Genomic DNA, 6000 nt, shown 5'->3' on the forward strand with positions numbered 1-6000 from the left:
GAGACTACTACCAGCAGCTCTATGCCAATAAAATGGACAACTTGGATGAAATGGACAAATTCTTAGAAAAGTATAACTTTCCAAAACTGAACCAGGAAGAAATAGAAGATCTTAACAGAACCATCACAAGCAAGGAAATCGAAACTGTAATCAAAAATCTTCCAGCAAACAAAAGCCCAGGACCAGATGGCTTCACAGCTGAATTCTACCAAAAATTTAGAGAAGAGCTAACACCTATCTTACTCAAACTCTTCCAGAAAATTGCAGAAGAAGGTAAACTTCCAAGCTCATTCTATGAGGCCACCATCACCCTAATTCCAAAACCAGACAAAGATGCCACAAAAAAAGAAAACTACAGGCCAATATCACTGATGAACATAGATGCAAAAATCCTTAACAAAATTCTAGCAAACAGAATCCAACAACATATTAAAAAAATCATACACCATGACCAAGTGGGCTTTATCCCAGGAATGCAAGGATTCTTTAATATCCGCAAGTCAATCAATGTAATACACCACATTAACAAATTGAAAGATAAAAACCATATGATTATCTCAATAGATGCAGAGAAAGCCTTTGACAAAATTCAGCACTCATTTATGATTAAAACTCTCCAGAAAGCAGGAATAGAGGGAACACACCTCAACATAATAAAAGCTATATATGACAAACCCACAGCAAGCATCACCCTCAATGGTGAAAAGTTGAAAGCATTTCCCCTGAAATCAGGAACAAGACAAGGGTGCCCACTCTCACCACTACTATTCAACATAGTGTTGGAAGTTTTGGCCACAGCAATCAGAGCAGAAAAAGACGTAAAAGGAATCCAGATAGGAAAAGAAGAAGTGAAACTCTCGCTGTTTGCAGATGACATGATCCTCTACATAGAAAACCCTAAAGACTCTTCCAGAAAATTACTAGAGCTAATCAATGAATATAGTAAAGTTGCAGGATATAAAATTAACACACAGAAATCCCTTGCATTCCTATATACTAACAATGAAAAAACAGAAAGAGAAATTAAGGAAACAATACCATTCACCATTGCAACAAAAAGAATAAAATACTTAGGAGTATATCTACCTAAAGAAACAAAAGACCTGTACATAGAAAACTATAAAACACTGATGAAAGAAATCAAAGAGGACACAAACAGATGGAGAAACATACCGTGTTCATGGATTGGAAGAATCAATATTGTCAAAATGGCTATTCTACCCAAAACAATCTATAGATTCAATGCAATCCCTATCAAGCTACCAACGGTATTTTTCACAGAACTAGAACAAATAATTTCACAATTTGTATGGAAATACAAAAAACCTTGAATAGCCAAAGTAATCTTGAGAAAGAAGAATGGAACTGGAGGAATCAACCTGCCTGACTTCAGACTCTACTACAAAGCCACAGTCATCAAGACAGTATGGTACTGGCACAAAGACAGAAATATAGATCAATGGAACAGAATAGAAAGCCCAGAGATAAATCCACGAACCTATGGACACCTTATCTTTGACAAACGAGGCAAGGATATACAATGGAAAAAAGACAACCTCTTTAACAAGTGGTGCTGGGAAAACTGGTCAACCACTTGTAAAAGAATGAAACTAGATCACTTTCTAACACCATACACAAAAATAAACTAAAAATGGATTAAAGATCTAAATGTAAGACCAGAAACTATAAAACTCCTAGAGGAGAACATAGGCAAAACACTCTCTGACATAAATCTCAGCAGGGTCCTCTATGACCCACCTCCCAGAATATTGGAAATAAAAGCAAAACTAAACAAATGGGACCTAATGAAACTTAAAAGCTTCTGCACTACAAAGGAAACTATAAGTAAGGTGAAAAGACAGCCCTCAGGTTGGGAGAAAATAATAGCAAACGAAGAAACAGACAAAGGATTAATCTAAAAAATGTACAAGCAACTCCTGAAGCTCAATTCCAGAAAAATAAATGACCCAATCAAAAAATGGGCCAAAGAACTAAACAGACATTTTTCCAAAGAAGACATAGAGATGGCTAACAAACACATGAAAAAATGCTCAACATCACTCATTATTAGAGAAATGCAAATCAAAACCACAATGAGGTACCATTACACGCCAGTCAGGATGGCTGCTATCCAAAAGTCTACAAGCAATAAATGCTGGAGAGGGTGTGGAGAAAAGGGAACCCTCTTACACTGTTGGTGGGAATGCAAACTAGTACAGCCACTATGGAAAACAGTGTGGAGATTTCTTAAAAAACTGGAAATAGAACTGCCATATGACCCAGCAATACCACTTCTGGGCATACACACCGAGGAAACCAGATCTGAAAGAGACACGTGCACCCCAATGTTCATCGCAGCACTGTTTATAATAGCCAGGACATGGAAGCAGCCTAGATGCCCATCAGCAGATGAATGGATAAGGAAGCTGTGGTACATATACACCAGGGAATATTACTCAGCCGTTAAAAAGAATTCATTTGAATCAGTTCTAATGAGATGGATGAAACTGGAGCCCATTATACAGAGTGAAGTAAGCCAGAAAGATAAAGAACATTACAGCATACTAACACATATATATGGAATTTAGAAAGATGGTAATGATAACCCTATATGCAAAACAGAAAAAGAGACACAGAAGTACAGAACAGACTTTTGAACTCTGTGGGAGAAGGTGAGGGTGGGATGTTTCAAAAGAACAGCATGTATATTATCTATGGTGAAACAGATCACTAGCCCAGGTGAGATACATGAGACGAGTGCTCAGGCCTGGTGCACTGGGAGGACCCAGAGGAGTCAGGTGGAGAGGGAGGTGGGAGGGGTAAGGGATGGGGAATACGTGTAACTCTATGGCTGATTCGTGTCAATGTATGACAAAACCCACTGAAATGTTGTGAAGTAATTGGCCTCCAACTAATGAAATTAAAAAAAAAAAAAAAAGAAGTCTACATTGATTTATCCATAACCAAGTCTTCTTTCTCCCCCTTTTGATTCTCCAAAACTGCTACCGTCTCTTAATTGTTTTGTCTGCTTTCTAGTTTCTTGTGAGGTACTACTCTTGGGTTAATTAGAAGTATCACCCTTTAAACCAGACCACTAGCCAATCTGAGCTCTGCCACTTACCAGCTGTGTGACGGTGGTAAGTTCTTTAACATCCCTTCATCCTAGTTTCCTCATCTATAAAACAAGGAAAATAAATGATAAGACCTGTCCAAAAGGTGGGTATGAGGATTAACTGAGTTAACTTTTGTAAAGCTCTCAGGGCAGTGCCTAGTGTGTGTTTAGCTTCTGTTATTATCATTATTTTAATCCATTCGGGAAGCCAGGGTCAGAATGTTGAGGCTATCAATTTTCCTGCTAACCATATTCAGTGGCTCTGCATTGCCAAAGCAAGTGTGAAAGTCATTCAGGGTTCTTCGTGATCAGGCCAGGATGCCCCTTGCAGCACATTCTCTTACTCATCAAATCAGCCACGAGTTTATCCTCCACCCACACCAGTTTCTTTCCTGCCTCTCCACGGTAGTACGTGACATTCTCTTTGCCTGGAGTTTTCTCTTTCTAGATGGAGGTCTCACTCCCGGCAGGCTGCTTCCCTCTTATCCTGGGCGGATTATGACTTACCCATGGCTGTCAACCGGGGCTTCTCCCCAGGTCCCTGCACCCCTGTAACTACCTGGGGGAGAGGGCAGGTGTGCGCTGATAAGCTGGTGGCCCAGTGAGCAGAGCAGGAAGGCGTCTGTTCCCAATTGGACGCTCAGATGTGCTCATGGCTAATCCTTACACTTCCAAGAAATGACATTCCCTCATGTATAAAATGACTAGCCAAGATATTATCTGCCCCTTTTCTCAGAGTCACTAAAAGGTTTGAATGATGTCAATGGCAAGAACATTTTGTGAGAAGAATAATAAGTTTTGCATATATACAAAATATCATTCATCATTATTCTGATAGACAGGATTGAGTGGAAAGAGCACCCCCGAGACTTTGATTTGTTATAGACAAAATCAGCACCAGCTTGAGTGTCTACCATGTATTATGGTCTTATTTAATTTTTACGACCTCTGAGTCAGGGCTCAGAGAGGTATAGGAATTTGCCCAAGTTCCCATGGTTGGCTGGCAATGGACTCACAACTGAGACTACAGATTGAATCCAGATCCTTCTGGCTCTGAAACCTGGGTTCTTCACGGTGACTTCCTGCTTCCAGACCCCACGAGTGATGTCAGTAGCGTGAGTGCATAGAACTTGGAGCTGCGTCTCTGGAGCAGAGGCTTTTCATCATGAACAGCATCTGACTCATCCAAGGAAGCTTCTCCAAAACACAATTACCCAAAAGTAGCCCCAGAGATTGGATCCATTAGACCTGGGAAGGGCCAAGGTCTCTGCATTTTGAAAAAATTTCCCAAGAGGTCCAACCATTCACGCCTGTTAAAAACCCCTACCCTTAAAGCTTCATCAGTTGAGTGCAAGCAGCATGCCAGTCTTTGTATAGTCCTGGGGCACAGATATAAAGAAGTCTGACTCTCGCCCTTAAGATCTTAGGTTTTAGAGGAGAATTGAGTGTGTTGATTCTGCAACACATAGCAATCTGTGCTAATGACACTTGCGGGCAGTGCTAGGAGACTGGAGGAGCGAACGGCAGACTCCACCTGGGAGCCCAGGAAGGCTTCTCAAGGAAGCTGACACCTGAGCAGAGGCTCGAAGGATGTGGGCGTGTTTATCAGTTGGAATCAGTTGGCCTTTGTCAAGCATGCAGTTCAGTTCAGATTTTGCTACTTAAAGAGCACTCTGGGGATTTCAAGAAGGATAGGTTGGAGAAGGAAAAACAGACCCTCAGCAAGTCAGCCTCCCGGTCCCAAATGACCTTCACCTGCGGTCCAGGTCAGCTCTCCCATTCACACTGGACCCCTTGGCATCAGGGTCTGCGCCCTAGGTCAGCTTGGGCTTTCCTTTCCTGGCATTCTCTCTTCTTTCCTATATCCTCCTTCCTCCCCTCCCATGGCAACTGCTCCTCATTCTTACCATCCTTTCCCGGCCCTCAGACGACCCTAAACCTCACAGTTCACAGCTCCTTCTCTGACCTCGCTTGCCTCACCACACAACCTGGAAGGAACCCTTTGATAGTCATTGGCAATGACATGCTGGCTAATGTGGTTCTTTTGCCCAAATACAGAGACGAGTTTTTTTTTTTTTTTTTTAATTTTTAAAATTGAACTTTTAATTTTATGTTGGAGTGTGACTGGTTAGCAATGTGGTGATAGTTTCGGGTGGACAGCAAAGAGGCTCAGCCATACGTATGCACGTATCCATTCTCTCCCAAACTCCCCGCCCACCCTGGCTGCCATATAACATTGAACAGAGGACCCTGTGCTACACAGTAGATCCTGTTGGTTATCCATCCTGCATATAGCAGTGTATACATGTCCATCCCAAACATAAATGAATCACCTTAGAAGCATTATTTCAAGAATTTTATGTAAGAAACATGGTTAGACCGTCCTTGCCTGGAAGACAAACATCTGTCATATCCTCTAGTTGCTTTCTTGCCACTGACTCTTTTATGATTATGATTGTTTTATTTTTCTCAAGGTATAATTGACATACAACATAATGATCCAATATTGGTATATATTGTGAAATGATCACCATGATAAGTCTAGATAATATCTATCATCGTACAAAGTTACAGAACTTTTTTCTTGTGATGAGAACTTTTACAACCTGTTCCCTTAGCAACTTTCAAATATGCAACACAGTATTATTAATAATTGTTAAATAATAATTAATTAGGGCCTTTCCAGGTCACTCAGTGGTAAAGAAACCGCTTGCCAATGCAGGAGGATGTAGGAGAAACAAGTTCAATCCCTGATTGGGAAGATCCCCTGGAGAAGGAAATGGCAACCCACTCTAGTATTCCTGCCTGGAGAATCCCATGGACAGAGGAACCTGGTGGGCTGCAATCCATGGATTCACAAAGAGCTGGACACCACTTAGCACTCATGC

Source organism: Muntiacus reevesi, chromosome 3 (assembly GCF_963930625.1).
Source record: "Muntiacus reevesi chromosome 3, mMunRee1.1, whole genome shotgun sequence".
In the NCBI taxonomy this organism is placed as follows: domain Eukaryota; kingdom Metazoa; phylum Chordata; class Mammalia; order Artiodactyla; family Cervidae; genus Muntiacus; species Muntiacus reevesi.